Source organism: Pelophylax lessonae, assembly GCF_965119305.1.
Source record: "Pelophylax lessonae genome assembly, chromosome: 8".
NCBI lineage: Eukaryota > Metazoa > Chordata > Amphibia > Anura > Ranidae > Pelophylax > Pelophylax lessonae.
The window spans coordinates 260721535-260738707 of record NC_138775.1 but is presented as its reverse complement, the minus strand read 5'-3'; positions in this window follow the sequence as shown (position 1 = coordinate 260738707).

The following is a 17173-nucleotide window of genomic DNA, read 5'->3' as shown; positions in this document are numbered from 1 at the left end:
ACACAGGGCTACCCACAGACACCAGGTAGATTGATACAGCTGTTTTTTTTACTCATCTCTCTCATAGACCGGAGATCTTCTTTAATAAGTCACATCCGTTTTTATTAAACCGAGGAGCTGGAAGAAATGATCTTTTCAGCTTTTATATTTTTATCCCTCCCCTCTTTTTTTTTGTGATTGACAACTTCAACAGAGTGTGTTGTCCCATAAATCATATCGTTAATGCATAGCCCAGTGTGGCTTTTGTTTGGGAGAAATTGCCTGTACTAGGATTTTATTCTTCATCAATGTCAGCAGCGCTGTGATTAATAACTGCTGGTGAAATGCAAAGTGGTTTTCACGCACAATTATAATAATTCACTTTTGGACGGATCATGTGTCACGGTGGAGATAATTTATATCCCTTGTTTATTTGAGATTCCCTGTTATGCAAGCTGTACTGCTTCCCTCAGCTTTTTTATTTCTATGTCAACAAGGTCTTGGCCTACCTCAGCGGGCTCCTCCTGGGCATCTTTTCTTGCATTCACTTAAAGGAGGACTCTGGGAATAACGCGCTCAGCAATAGGCAACCTTAATGACTATTTGTTAGTATTTGCTGGTTTTTTTGATTCCCCGTCTGGGTGAAACAAAGGCTTGAAACAGGACATGAAGCCTCAGGCCTCATTAACCCCCAGGAATTGCGTCCGAGCGCCTGTGCTTTTTTTGTGCGTCCCCCCCGGTGTCGCATTTTAGGGAAAAGGATTCATTCATATGGGCTGCTCTATACTTGAGAAATGCACAAAAAAGGCGCAGACACAATTTTTAAAATCGCATAAAAAAGCATAGTAACGTGCATTTTGGCAGGTGAGAACGTACGTGTTTCCAAGATGTGTGGGGGTGTCATTTAGAAATAATGGCACCTGCGTGTGTCTGCAAAAGGGCAACGCATTTTTGTATGATGTGGGAAAGCGCACAAATTTGCATGCGTTCCCGCACCAGGTGCAATTATTTTAGTAAATATAAACTGCTAATTACCTTTTCTCATCAGCAGTATATAGCAATCGTGTGCCTTCTATCGGTTTCTGGTTAAAGCTTGTAGGAGGAGTTTTCATTCTACTCTGACTTTCCTATGAGGCTGCAGGACTGTTGATCCTCGGTCTGGACAGTGCTGATTGGCCCTGTGCCGATCATATGCACCCTCCCAAAAAAAAAAAAACTCTCAAGCGAGACACACCAAACTGAGCATGTGCAGAGTGCCCCCAGGGCTCTGTACTATCAGGAGATGGATTGGGGACTGTGGAAGAAGGGGAGGATCAGAAACACAGGATCAAACAGCCTTTTTATACAATGCACAGGATTAACCCCTTAGGTTCCACAGTGACTATAACAAGCATGCATTACTGCAAATACAGACTTTTTTTACTGTTGTGGGTTTAGTAACGCTTGAAGTAATGAGCCAGGGTTACAGTTACAGGTATTTGGTACCTCTCACACACGTCACATGTAGATCTCAAGACATTTAGTTTGATAAAGCACCATGTATTCAGAGCAGAGGCGTAACTAGAACCTTCAGGGCCCCGGTGCAGGAAACCATGAAGGGCCCCCTGGACCCCTGGCCGGGGCCCTTCCCTTTAAGCCTGGGACTCTTCCCACTGATCCTGGGGCCCTTTACTCTCGTTGCGGGACTCTCGTTGCGGGATCCTTTCACAAGTTCTGCAGTGGGCCACCTTCCTGCCATGTTGGGGCCTCCCCACAGCGGTGGAATGCCAGGGCCCGGTTGCAAGTGTGACCTTTGTGATCCTGGAAGTTCACCCACTGGTGTCAGTTGTTTTTATTTTTTTGGTATTTTAATTGTATTATTTTTTATCATTTTATTTTATTTTTTTTTACAATGTTACTGACTATGACTCTGTACATTCAGAAAAGGAAGGAGCTGGCTGGTAAATTACATATTTACCGACCCCTTCCTGGTTCTCTATTGTGACACATCCCCTGCAGCAGCCGGCAGGAGAGGGTAGGGAGCACAGTAGGGGGGGGCAGCACAGTGGGGGGGGGCAGCACAGTGGGGGGGGAAGCACAGTAGGGGGGGACCAGGGAAGCACACAGGGGCCCAGAGACAGCAGAACACAAGTGAACTGGATAGGAGGAGTGGCGGGGGCAGCATACAGAGGAACCAATCTCCTCCATTTTCCTCCTGCAGCTACAGGAGGAAAAAGGAAGACAGTGATTTCTCTACATGCGGCCCCTGCCGCCCCTCCTATCCAGGTGTACAGGGGAGCCGCACAGGGCCCCCTGGAGCATGGGGCCGGTTGCGACTGCAACCCCTGTAGTTATGCCCCTGATTCAGAGCAATCAAATTCTTCTTGTTTTCACATCTTTTTTTCATCCTTTGTTGCGCCTCAGTGCTGCTGGTCTCCTGCAGTCTCTTTGCAGCCTTCCTGTCTACATGCACTCTACAAAGTTGCCAAATTGCTTGATTTATAAAATAAGGTCTGCAGGTATCGATAGCAGGGTTTGCTCTTTGATACGGAACTGGCTAAAAGGCCGTGTCCAAAGGGTGGTAATAAACAGCGCATACTCAGACTGGTCTGAGGTGGCAAACGGGGTGCCCCAGGGCTCAGTCCTGGGACCAACCTTGTTCAATTTATTCATAAACAGCATTGAGGTCGGGTTCAGTAGTTCTATATCAGTTTTTGCAGATGACACAAAATTGGCCAGGGCAATAACTGCACAGCATGAAGCAGATATCCTACAGAATGACCTGGACAAAATAACGGAGTGGGCAACGACATGGCAAATGAGGTTTAACGTGGAGAAGTGTAAGGTTTTGCACTTGGGGACTAAAAATATAAAATCACAATACACGTTAGGAGGGTAACCCTTGGGGGAATCAAAAATGGAGAAAGATCTGGGAGTCTTGGTTGATGATAGATTAGGCAATAGCATGCAATGTCAAGCGGCAGCTGCCAAAGCCAGCAGAATATTAGCATGCATAAAGAAAGGGATGTATTCCAGAGATAAGACTATAATCCTTCCACTTTATAAAACTTTGGTCCAACCACATCTGGAGTATTCTGTCCAGTTCTGGTCGCCAGTCCTCAGGAGGGATGTGTTGGAGCTGGAGAGAGTCCAGAGAAGGGCAACTAAACTAATTAGGGGATTGGAGGACCTTAATTATGAAGAGCGTCTGCAATCGCTTGATTTATTCTCCCTGGAGAAGAGACACCTGAGGGGGGACATGATAGCAATTTATAAATATCTCAATGGGGATCTCAGCTTAGAAAAAAAGCTGTTCAGTCGAAGGGATTGCATGAGGACAAGAGGGCATACAATGCGATTAGAGGAGAAGTGTTTTAACCTCAGGCAACGTGGGGGGTTCTTTACTGTTAGGGCTACAAGATTATGGAATTCTCTACCACAAGAGGTGGTTTCTGCGGGTAGTATGGTGGCTTTCAAAAGACTATTGGACGTACATCTCAAGGATCAGAACATTCAGGGGTATGTGAGATTATTAGGGCCACACACACCTACACAGGTTGAACTGGATGGACTATTGTCTTTATTCAACCTCAACTACTATGTAACTATGTAACATTAGAAAAACATTTCCGGGGACATTTTGCAGCACAGCTATCAATTACTTACCACACCCACTTCCTAGAAGCTCCACCCACTCTGCATAATAATCTCTGCCTACTTATAATCAGATTATAGGGTCTACTCAATAAAAAGAGAATTACAGTAAATTGAAAGGGGAATTTCAAACTTAAGGACAAAGTAGCAGAGTTGGAATAATTCTCCGTTCAGCTGCACTACTTCTGCCTTAAGTTTAAAATTCTCATCACAATTCCCTGCAATCGTAAAGTGTCAAATGTGCTCAGATGTGACCATACAAAAAATGTAATATGTAAATATAAATAAAGTGCAAGGTGTACATAAGTACGATAAAACCTAATTATACTATCTGGTATAATTAGGTATTTACACCTTGCACTTTATTTATATTTACATATTACATTTTTTGTATGGTCACACCTGAGCACATTTGACACTTTATTCACATGTCATGTTACCATATATTTTTGAAATTGTTGCTTTCATCCTACTTACCTTCATGTCTCTGCTCTGCTGTGGTGGCCGGCGCTGGCGAGGCACTGCCGAGAACAAGTGCCTTTTATTTAAAAATGGCGCCGGGCGCGCCATTACGTAACTGCGCATGCGCCGCCCGGCCGAGCTTGTACAAGCTTTCCCGAGCCCGGCAGGCATCGGAACGGCGCATGCACAGTTACGCTGTCGGCCTGCAACCATTTTTTGTATGGGTACCAGCTGCTCGTAACTGGCATTTACGGGCAGCAACTTTAACGGGCGGGAGAATGTAAATTACCCGGGACAGGCTCCTATTTACATATGATAAAACATATCTAATAAAAAAAATGTAAAAAAAAATCGAAATTTCTTTATACATTAAGGCCAATATGGATTCTGCTACATGTCTTTGGTTAAAAAAAAAAAAAATCACAATAAGTGTATAATAACTGCTTGGCGTGAAAGTTGTAACCTCTACAAGCTATGGTATACTGTACATACTGGAATTTATTTATTTTTTTTTTTTTTATACTATTAATGGTGGTAATCAGGTCGGAAGGTCCATAAAGACATGAATGAGTGAGTTTGGGGTGGAGGAACTTGACTGGTCTGCACAGAGTGCTGACCTCAACCCAAAAAAACACCCTTGGGATGAATTAGAGTGGAGACTGTGAACCAGGCCTTGTAGTCCAACATCAGTGCCTGACCTCACAAATGCACTTCTGAAAGAATGGTCCAACATTCCCATAGACACTCCTAAACCTTGTGGACAGCCTTCCCAGAAGAGTTGAAGCTGTTATAGCTGCATGGGGTGGCCCAACTCAATATTGAACCCTACGGACTAAGACTGGGATGCCCTTAAAGTTCATGTGCGCAGTGCTGGGACAAGGTCATCTTGAGCCTAGGGCAAACATGCCAAGCTGCACCCCCCCCCAAAATGTATGAACATCATGCATCAGCAAAAATCCCACCACAAAAACACCGAGCACCAATCTGCATGCTTACCCCCTAAGCATAAATTCCCTCTCCTCCCAGTACAAATTTGCCCCCCTGCTGAAATTCCCCTGCTAAGGACAAATTTTTACCCCCCCCAGCTCTCTAATCCCCCCAGTTCCAATAGCCCTACCAGCCGCCCCCTAAATGCCCCCTTCCAACAGAAATCCTCTCCCCCCAATCTTTGTGATGCCACCCTACTATACATGATATTGCAGTGCCCAGGGCAGCTCTTCTGCCCTGCGTGTGCATGTAAAGGCAAGCGTCCCAATACTTTTGACAATATAGTGTAAAGCCATATTTACAGCCAATTGCAAATTAGTGCCTTTCATTCATTCCTAATTATTGTTATATAGCCGTGGATGGATGTGAATGTCGATTACACGCTCCCGTGTGCCGGACATGTTGCGTGTTTTTGGCGTAATTCTAAGAAAGAAACAACTTTTAGCCTTCCAAAGTTACAAATGAACGCCCCCTTTTCAAGGGAGATGAATTTTGTCTTCTAATACCGCTTTAGACTTTAGAATAAAATGGCTAATATCTGCAGCTCACTCCTTCGTTTTCATAATGTAAGAACCCGCTTTGCGCACACATATCTCCTCCATATTGGAGACACGACGCAAGGCGGCTGGGTAATGACTGGAACATATTGTAATGGACCCATTTCAGCTAGGCTGCCATCAAAATTACAGAGACAGCAAAAATTGGCTGTGCTGAAAAACACTGATTCTTTTTTTTTTTCCCAGCATACATTTAATTATAGCGTCTAAATGGCTCAAGTCTTCATTGCGTGCGTTTCTTCAGCACAGGAGACGAGCGGCAGGCAGGGGGCACTGCTGTCCTGTACAATCTCCAGCATGGAATAAGTATCGAGCACCGTTCACTTTCCTCAATCCCCCCCCCCACCAAATGTTTAAGGCTATAAAAGGCCTGTCAGTACAGCTGAGGCCTACATTAAAAAAAGGAAATGCGTGCACATCTGACTGTAATGACGCTATGAATCTGATCGGTTGCTCGGGGCAACGCAGTTGTTCTTTCAGACATTTTTAAAATAGGAAGACTGGATTGCAAACAATGTTGTGCAGTTCCAAACTGCAGGCATAAAAAACTGGTTGTCAGGCTTTGATGAGACCTAAATTTAACCCATTTATGACTGGCCAACACATATATGCAGTGGCAAAAGGGTGGGCTTCAACACCTACACGCCACACAGCGTTTCTGGGCAGCCTATAAGAGCGAGGAATGTCACCAACCCACCATGGGTCTCCAAAAAGAGGCTTTATTCAGCAATCACATCGTAGCAACATTTGGGAGTCTCATGCCTGATGAAGGGGACCTGCGAGACTTCCGAAACGTAGCTGTAACAATGTGATCGCTGAATAAAGCGTTGCACCCATTTTTTTTGGAGATTCTTGGTGAGCTGGGGACATTCTTTGTTCTGATTGCTCACGGTTCCAGCCGGTGGTCGCTTCAGCACCCATTTAGACATAAAGCCACTTTCACAGGAAGGTGTGCATTGGGTAGACTATAGCGCGGTCACTGCACACTATCAGCGCAAAGATTGAGTTGTCAAAGACAGCTCTCGGTCCAGGCTAAAGATGGCCTACAGAGATACTTAACCCCATGGCGCCGGACGTACACAAAAATGCGGCCTCTCGGTGCCTGGTCCTTCACGCCAAGGGGCTTCATATTTTTGTGAATTGCTGTGTACACACCAGTGTGCTCCCAGCACAGTTACTGCCCCCTAACCAAAAGCTCCCAATTGCTCATTGCGATTGGGAGTTTTCAGACCACTTGACGGCCGTGATAGCCAGTCACGGTGGTCATGTGATCTTAAGCCATGCCACGCCTCCAGCATCATAAACCTCCTGATATATATATATATATAATCTAAACACACACATGCATGTGTTTGGCCTTTGCGGTGCACACCCTAGTGCAAGAGGTTGCGCACACCCATGAAAGAATACTTCCTAACTTTTCGATAGAGGTTTTCGGCTGGGTCTAATGGCATCATGTGTCCTCTTCATTCAGTTCTTTCTTTTGTGGTAGACAGATGCCAAATGCTGCTGAGGGCCAGTGCCATCTTAAGAGCATTAAAGGGCACCGGGCAATGCAGTGCACTGGGGCCCCCCCTACACAATCACCCACGAGAATAAAAATACAAATTATCGATAAGGCGATATTTATTGGTACAGCAGTGCCAGGCTAATAACAGCTTCCAAGTTCGGTGGCTGGGTCCGGTGAACACACACATGGACGGGAGTCAGACTCGACTGTCCTGTGTATGCCTGTTCCCGTGGAGGCGGACAGGTATTCCTGCAATTATGGGCTCCCCCTCCACATCCTAAGTGGCCTGACAGCAGCACAGGCCCGACAGGCGCTTATCACCTGCTAAGTTCAGTGGTGGGATGCACACGGGAATCGGGAATAATGCCTGGCTTAGCTGGGTCGCTGGGCAGGTGGGGCCAGGGCCAGAACAAGGCCATCCAGCGCCCAGGGCAAAGATGCCAGACTGCGTCCCCCCTACATTAGGGTTAGGGTCAGGGTGCCCCAATCCTTGCAGGGCAACTGTCCCTCCTGCCCATCCCTTGTCCCGGCCCTGGGTGGGCAAGTGGGGCCCCTGGGCAACTGCCCATTCGGTAAGATGGCCCTGCTGAGGGCATTGCCATGTGATAATATGGCACTGTTCCCTGCAGCATTTTCTTGTGAGTCTAGGATGCAATGGATTCTTGATGTTCTGAACTCAAAAGAAGTCATTCAACCCAGAAGAGGAGTGATTCAACATCGCTAAGATTGGTGAGTGTATGAGGGGGCAGTGCTGGACATCAGATGACTATAGCAGTTGGAGCTTTCATGGACTTCAGATTTGAAATCTTTGCCAAAGTTGGGTGTTTAACCTTTATTTTGTCATGGTGCAATTGACTGGGAGTGTGCCCTTTTTCCAAAATATTCTGTGCTGAAAGGTCTCCATCTTAGAAGGTTGGGAGGTATACGACTGGGGTGGAGACTGAACCTAGGATCACAAGTAACAGTGCTAACCACTGAGTCACCATGCTGACAATTCTTTTTTTATTTTAAATTCTAAACGGTTGAGCACAATTCTTGTAGCAGCGTCTTTGTGCAGAAAGCTCATTATAGATAATTCAACCTTGAGGTACGGGTTCAATAGCAGATGTTTTCAGTCTCTCCTCAAGGTGAGATCAGGCGTTCTGTTTCACAAAGCTGAAGGCCCGGTTCAGAACCTTCACCTAACCAGGCTGCTTGTAAAAGACCACACAATGTCAGCTAGCTCTGCTTATTCCTGCATTCACAGGAAAGAATAATCTATGTGATGTACTCAGACTCTTCTCCAGACCTTTGTACTCTTTGTGACATCCACCGAGCTTAAAAAAAAAAAAAAAAAATGCTTTTTTTCCAAAGGCTGAAAAATAGTGAGGAAAAATGCAGTTACGTGTATAGAGATATTACATACAACGGTGAATCTAAAATGAAAAAAAAAAAAAAAAAAGATTAAAAAAACACGAGCTTGAATGCCAGTTTTGTGTCTCCAGAGAGACTTCAGTTCTTGCCATACAGTTATTCAGAAGGGCTGAAATGGCAGATTACTCATGTTGCTGGAATATGTCCCCCCCTTTTTTTTTTTAACCGAAGGGGAGGTGTGCAGAAATCTTGTGAGCTGATAACTTCCAGTGATCGTTGCCTGTGCTGACTGTTATTAATTACATTGTCTTCTGAATACTACGGAACCACACCCGTCTATGTTATGGACAATAGGAGAGGGAGGGTTTACCATAATCTTATCTATTTGTAGCACTCTCCAAACACCCCAAAGGCAGGATAGCACCTCGAGAGGCCAGAGGCAGGGTGGCTAAAATGGGGATTATTGGGCGCCAGTCCCTTTATTCCTATTAAAGTTTTATTGCAGAACAGTTAAAGCGGTGAGGGTTAGGGGTCCCAGATACGGTAGCAGATCACTTACAGACTCTCAAGATCCAAGTCAATGTCCAGTTTCACAGTGTCAGAACCTTTAAGCTGACCTAAAAACACTGTAGGCATGTCCCCAAACTTCCGTGCACCCTACAAGTGAGTCACCAGGCCCTTCTGGGAGACCAGCCTTCTCCTTGGCTCTCTCCAGAGAGGCCTCCCCTGGGTCTCTGCCTTGGCACAGTTTCCGCCAAACCAGACAGACCAGCTTCAGGGCTACTTCAGCACATGTTAGGCCCCAAAACAGGCTATTGGACCTAAAAGCAGAGTTCCATCCAGCAGCATTTCCCCAGGCCTCAGACCCTGGGGAAAGAGAGTGAGCACATGGCTTTTCCCAAATATTTATATCCTCTCTCAGTATGCACCAGTGACACAAACCTTCTCCTGGATTGGAACAGGTGCATCTGAGCTTCTACCATCTGTGTAATGCCTGGTCAGCCTCAAGAACACAGCACTCAGCCTGGGAAGTCTCTGCAAACCTCCATGTAAAATCCGTGGAAAAAAAGTAAGAAAGGATTGCGCAATCAAAGTCAGCTAAAACATTGAGCTGAGCTGAGCCAGGCCTGAGGGATTTAGATATGCTTTACTTCTTACATCCATTATCTAATCACACACAACTACAGTGTAAGGTTTTGCTCTGTCAGTTCTCAGTTAGCTAGCTACACCATCCCAGTGTCACCAGACCAGTATAAGCCAGCAACAGTATTCCTAAGTGCCGCCAGACCAGTGCAGCCAGCAAAAGTGTTCCTGAACACAAGTCACACCACAGAGGCATAATGAGAACCTTTAGGGTCCCAGTGCAAGAAACAATCAAGGCCCACCCTGCCCCCCGACCAGGGCCCTTTCCACTGATCCCGGGGCCCTTTACTCCTATCGCGGGACCATGTTCTGCACCGGGCCACCTTTCTGCCATCTTGGGGCCCCCCGCAGTGGCAGAACATCAAATCCCAGTCGTTCGACCTTTGCAACTCTGATAGTTCCGCTACTGGTGTCAGTAGTTTTATTACTTTTTTATTTATTTTTTTATTTTTTTTTACAATTTTATTATTTCAGTTTTTTTACAAATTATTTAGAACCCCTGTTGGGGGGCTTTGGTGAAATAAACAGACCCCTGATGTCTTACTTTTGAGACAGAGAAAGGGACTGAGGACAGCTTTATCAGTCCCTTTCTCTGTAGCCCCAGCTGCACAGAATAAATGAACAGGAATAGCTCTGTACAGAGCTTCCTGTTCATTCATAAACTAAGGCATGGTTAACACAGTTTACTATGCCCTAGATATAAATAAAAAAAAAAAAAAAGAGTCAGTGATCGGTATTGATCATTGATTCTATTTGTTAAAACAAAGAAAGGGCCTTTAAATGTCACTTGCCAGAGTGGGTATGCCGGGTTCCCTTGACGGCCTTATTGGTCTCGCTATCCAACTTAATTGCAGGCTCAGGGAGAGGAGAATGGAAAGAGCCAGTAGTACCAGGCCTATCTGGATGTTACCACAAGTACCATTAGCTCCTGCACCTCTTCCATCTACCAATACCCCCACAGCCTCTGGGGTAGAACCAGTGCAACTTGGGCTCTTGCGCTCCCCACTCACCACTAAGGAGAGATTCACTACCATCTTTGTGGTTGTTGACAAATTAACTAAGATGGCCCATTTCATCCCTATGTTGGTGACCCCCTCAGCAACAGAAACTGCTCGTACCTTCATCAAAGAAGTGGTCAGGCTCCAGCCGGCAGGAGGTGTGAATCAGAAACCAGTCAGCGCTGTGGGGGGGGGGGGCAGGGAAGCACAAGGGGGCCTGAAGCAGCAGGACAGGGATGGGGAGGCGGCAGGAGCAGCATGTGGAGAACCGAATAGGGTGAACAGTTCCTTTACATGCCACGACCCTTGCCACCCTCCTATCCAGGCATACAGGGCATGGGGCTTGGTTGCAATGGCGAGACCTGTATGTACACCCCTGCGACACCAGTTGTGTCACTAGACCACTGTGGGTCTGTAGACCAACTTGGGGTGTAATACTTAGTACCCCGAAACTGTGTAGGGGAAATATCTTGCTGAAATTGACAACTTAGTGTAAAAAATAAATTTTAGTTTTCATAGCATAATTTATGCCCCTTGAAAGCCTAAAGGTGCTTCTTGAATTTTGAACTCCTCCATACAGGTACGCTGCAGAAAAGTCTCATACATGTGTTATCCCCATACTTGGGATGAGTCCAGAATGTATGTTGGGGTGCAGTTCTAAATATACATATACTGTATGTAAGGAACATTTTATTAATTTACATATTTGTAAAAAATAATAATATTCTTGTGACCCAAGAATGAAATATTCAAAAGACTTACCATGCTTCCAAAAAAATAATTTTGGGTGTTTGCTTTCCAAAATGTTGTCATTTTGTGGGTGATTCTCCTGTCCTGACACTCCAGAAGTGTGAAAGGTAGTCAGGAAATTAGATGCAAAAATTTTCCCCCTTAAATGCCTGAAGGTGCTCCCTGGATTTTGTGTCCCTCTATGCATCTAGGCAGTTAAAACGTCTCACATATGTGGTGTGCCCCATATTTAGTAAGAGTAGAAGAATGTTTTTGGAGGTGTAATTGTAAGTATACCTATACCGTAAATAACAACAAGTTTGTAAAAACTATTTTTTCCTCATTATTATCCAAAAAGTATGTGGCAAAAAATGATAACTTTATAAAACTCACCATACCTCCTTACTCTCTACTTTCCAAAAAGGTGTTGGCCTAAATTTATGAACAAAGATTATTTATTTATAACACTTTAGAAGGTCCCTTTCACACGGCCGTTTTTCAGGCAGACCTGATCGGAACCTCCATTCTTCTCTATAGAGCAACAGGTGTAAATAAACATTTGTCCATTTACACCCGCCTACATCCATTCCAATCTGAGCCGCCAAAAAGAGACGGATGGGGATCCATTCCCCTTCCATCAAGCAAACAGGCAGTCCGTCTACATCTGGTCATCTATAGAGGAGAGCGGTCTGTGTCTGCATAAGCAGAGCGGACACTGACCTGTCATCCGCCTGCTCAACAGTGATCAATGAAGAGATCCCCTGCTGAGCAAGCGGATCGCAGCCGCAGTCCGCCCCGTGTGAAAGCAGCTGAACAGGAACTAGGGAAACAAGTTTTTATTCAATATTTTCAAAAATGTATTGAGTAAAATTCATCTGGGTGTTGCATGACCATGTAATTGCTAGTCAAAGTATCACTGAAAACTGAAAAATGGTCTGGACAGGAATGGGGGTGTTACATGCTAGACTTCAAGTGGTTACATTTTTATTGAGACAAATGTGCCCTTAATTTAAATGGCATTTTAATGCACCTCCATCATGCATCTGCACCACAAGGCACCGTGCTGCAACGAATCACACTATTTCTTCATGAATTGATGTGCACTGCATCCCACTGTTTTTGAATGGGTCAGTGTAGTAAAAGCATGTGCTTCGCAGCTCACTGTTTTGCGGTGTAATTGGGCTCTAAAGGTGTCTCTCTATTTCATCCCAAAAAGTTGGGAGGCATTGGTTATTTGTGGAGATATAAAAAGCTTTCCCATTAGAGACTAGACAACATTTTTGTTCAAGTCATATTTCTCTCTTAACAATATAACGAATCAAAAATCCAATCATCGATAGATTCCTCAGATGTCCTGTGACCACAATATCAATGTAAAGAATTAGCTCCTGGACTAAGGCATGTGGTTGCACAATTCTCTGGGTGAGTTTATGTTGGGGCTGGAAGGTGAGTGTGACCCATAGCTCAGAATTTGTCCTGTAACTGTAATGCCAGTACACCTTCTGCATGCATTGCGTTCAGCTAATCAGCGCAGGCTTTCTATTATTAGATATAAAAGCCCTGATGGACGTGATGTGAAGTTTTATGTTGGGAGACAGTTGATGTATGAGTAAGTACATTATATTTAGAGTCAATGGCCAGCAGAGAATGCATTATGTTTTCCTCGCTAATGAACTGCTTCATTAGGAACGTGTCCCTAATTCTCTTGGCAATACAAGGCAGTTCTTAATGGTAACATGGCTCGGCGCCCTGGTTTAAGTTAAAGACGCTGCGAGATATTGACATAATGTATTGAAAATAAGGGCAAATGTGTGAGTATATTTATACATAGTATATATGTGCGTGTATATATATATATATATATATATATATATATATATATGTACAGTAGCACCCTCCAGGTAGGTGCTAGGCAAAGCATATGTGTGACCCTGTTCTGCTTATTAGAAGGGTCTGATCTGTTAGTCAGCCTGTCACATGCTTTCAGGTGAGACCTGTTGAGGAGTGGGGAGTCTGGGGAGTCTCCCCACTGTATCCAATGAGGGACCGTGTTGAACAGTGGAGGAAACCTCTGGGGAGTGGGAGACCTGGGGAGTCTCCCCACGGTATCCAATGAGGGACTGTGTTGGACAGTGGAGGAAACCTAGCCAATAGCACACCAGGGTTTATGACAGTCCTGCATCCTGGGATTGGGAATAAATCCAAAGGGGGCATGTGACAGGGTGTCTGTTGGCGGAAGCAAAGTCCCAGGAGGAGGTGGACGAAGGTCTCTCCTCCTGCTGATGTGAGGAAGGTGGTCCAGGCGGTCGGCCTAGGGACCAGGCTTTAAGCTGTGTTGAAAGGATCCAGTGTGCTGACCAAGTGGAGCTGCTGGGCAGAAGACTTATGCAAAAACAGTATCGTGAGTACTTAAGGATCTGCCCAGGGGTCTGCCTAAGAGAGGGGACCACTCCAGAGAGGTCAAAAGGATCAAGGAGCCAGCTAACCCAGAGTGCTACAGTAAAGGGGGTGCCAAGTTGTTAAGCCCTGAAGATTAGGGAAAAAGGGGGTGCCAGGAAGGGCCCTGAAGTTGTTCAGCAGTACAGTCTACCTCAAGTAATAGCTTGCCTTAGGACAGAATTACCTCAGGAAGCCTAAAGAGAATCTTTCACAGCCAAGGGCAAAGTGAAGCAGCAGCTTAGCCGTGACTAGCTCAATTACAGTGTAGTCAGCGCTGCTCAGCGTTACTCAGCGTTAGCCAGCGTTAACCAGCACTTATTCAAGTCGTCCCAGCCTATTGTGCATAGTTCAGTTCAGTTGGAGTATCCCACTCATCCCTTCTCCTATCCAAGTTCCTAATAAAACATAAAAACCAAAGAAACTAAGCTGGTCCTTGTCTGAGATAAAAACACTTGGAAACATGTCTGAATGTTCTACCGTTGCTAATGGTAACCCAGGGGAACCTGTCACCAGCAGCTCCCTTGGGAGTATTGCTATATATATATATATATATATATATATATATATATATATATATATATATCCACTTCCATACCGAGTCATAGTAATATGACGTCGGCATAGTGGTTGTACGGATCCGGGCGGCCGTCATATGACGTCCGCCCGCTCTAGCTGCTACTGCGCAGCGATCAGGGATGAGGCTCGTCCCTCGGACATAGCCCATCCCTGATCAAGGTAAACAGCCAATAGAAATTGGCTGTTTACCATGTGATCGGCTGTGTCAATCACAGCCGATCACATGAGCGGCTCCGGCACGAGCCGCTCGTTCTCTCTGCAATGCGCGCCCCCGGGGGCGCGCAGAGCAGCGATCGGGGACGAGGCTCGTCCCTCGGACAGAGTCGATCCCCGATCTAGGTAAAGAGCCAATGAAATTGGCTCTTTACCACGTGAGCGGCTGTGTCCAATCACAGCCGGTCACAAATGTCAACAGAGAACACGGTAACTAGCTGTCACCGTGTTCTCCTCCTCACACACTGATCCTGTGTGAGGAAGAGAGTGTGGTAACAGATAGTTACCGATTACAGTGCACGCTAAACACACTGATTGCCCCCCCCCCCAATAAAGAGCACCTGTCACTAGCCCATCAAAGTACCCGAGTACCTGTCACCAGCCCATCAGGTACTCTGATGACAGGTACTCGGGTACTCTGATGGGCTGGTGACAGGTATTCAGGTACTCTGATGACGGGTACTCTGATGACAGGTACTCGGGTACTCTGATGACAGGTACTCGGGTACTCTGATGACAGGTACTTGGGTACTCTGATGACAGGTACTCTGATGACAGGTACGCGAGTACTCTGATGATGGGTACTCGGGTACTCTGATGACAGGTACTCGGGTACTCTGATGACAGGTACTCGGGTACTCTGATGACGGATACTCGGGTACTCTGATGACAGGTACTCGGGAACTCTGATGACAGGTACTCGGGTACTCTGATGACAGGTACTCTGATGACAGGTACGTGAGTACTCTGATGACGGGTACTCGGGTACTCTGATGACAGGTACTCGGGTACTCTGATGACAGGTACTCGGGTACTCTGATGACGGATACTCGGGTACTCTGATGACAGGTACTCGGGTACTCTGATGACAGGTACTCGGGTACTCTGGATGACAGGTACTCGGGTACTCTGATGACGGATACTCGGGTACTCTGATGACAGGTACTCGGGTACTCTGATGACAGGTACTCGGGTACTTTGAGTACCTGTCAACGGAGTACCCGTCATCAGAGTACCTGAGTACCTGCCACCTACCCATCAGAGTACCCGAGTACCTGTCACCTACCCATCAGAGTACCCGAGTACCTTCCACCTGCTCATCAGAGTACCTGACGCCTGAAGTACCCAAGTACTTGCTGCCTGCTCATCAGTACCCATCACTACTCATCATTACTCATCAGTACCTATCACGTATCAGTACTGATCATCAGTACCCATCAGTACAGTATCACCTATCAGTATCAGTACTACTCATCAGTACCTATCACCTGCCTTTCACCTGCCCATCAGAGTACCCGAGTACCTGTCACCTGTCTATCGGAGTACCTGAGTACCTGCCACCTGCTCATCAGTACCAGAGTACCTGTCACCTGCCTGTCCCCTGCCCAACGAAGTACCCGAGTACCTGTCACCCTTCATACAGCCACCATGTCCAAGTCCAAAAAGGTTTATATACGTCCTCCGTTTAAACCTAAATACCGGTGTTATTACAGCAGATAGCTGCCATAACCCTGGTATTTTTTTAAACGGTGGACGGTTGGCTTTCCGATAAGGGTGGTCCCAGCGGCGGATTCGCTGTGGGATCACCCTTCCGGGATGGCGGAAGAGGTGCCCCCCCCCTCCCGCCACGTCCGGTCCTTTTCCCCGCTTACCGGACCCGCCGGCAGCGGGGAAAATGATCCGGTCCTGGATCCTCACAGACAGGATGTCGAGTGAGGGCAAGCTTGCCCTCACTTGACTCTATGGTCTTGGAGGACCGGAGCTACGGAAAATGTTGTTGCCTAGCAACCGGTTTAAAGGTCCTTTTTTTTTTTTTTTCATTTTATATAATAATTTTTTTTTTCTATCTTTTAGTGTACTTGTGAGATCTGAGGACTTTTTGACCCCTGATCTCACAAAAAAGAGGTCCTGTCGTGCCTTTTTCTATTACAAGTAATGTTTACATTTCTTGTAATAGAAATAAAAATGATACATTTTTTTTTTTTTGTTAAACGGTGTAAAAATAAAAAATAATAAATAAAATAAATAGTAAAAAAAAAAAAAAAATTATAGCGCCCTGTCCCCGTTAGCCCGCGCGCAGAAGCGATGCATACGGAAACCCCGCCCACATATGTAAACGGTGTTCAAACCACACATGTGAGGTATTGCCGCGATCGTTGGAGCAAGGGGAATAATTTGAGCCCTAGACCTCCTCTGTAACTCAAAGATGGCAACCTGTAGAAATTTTTAATTGTCGCCTATGGGGATTTTTAAGTACCAAAGTTTGTCGCCATTCCGTGAGCATGCGCAATTTTGAAACATGACATGTTGGGTATCTATTTACTCGGCGTAACATTATCTTTCACATTATGGAAAAAAATTGGGCTAACTTTACTGGTTTCTTATTTTTTAATTAAAAAAAGTGAATTTTTTCCAAAAAAATTGCGTTTGGAAGACCGCTGCGCAAATACGGTGTGATAAAAAATATTGCAATAATCTCCATTTTAATCTCTAGGGTCTCTGCTAAAAAAAAATATATAATGTTTGGGGGTTCTAAGCAGTTTTCTAGCAAAACAACTGATTTTAGCTTGTAAACACCAAATGTCAAAAATAGG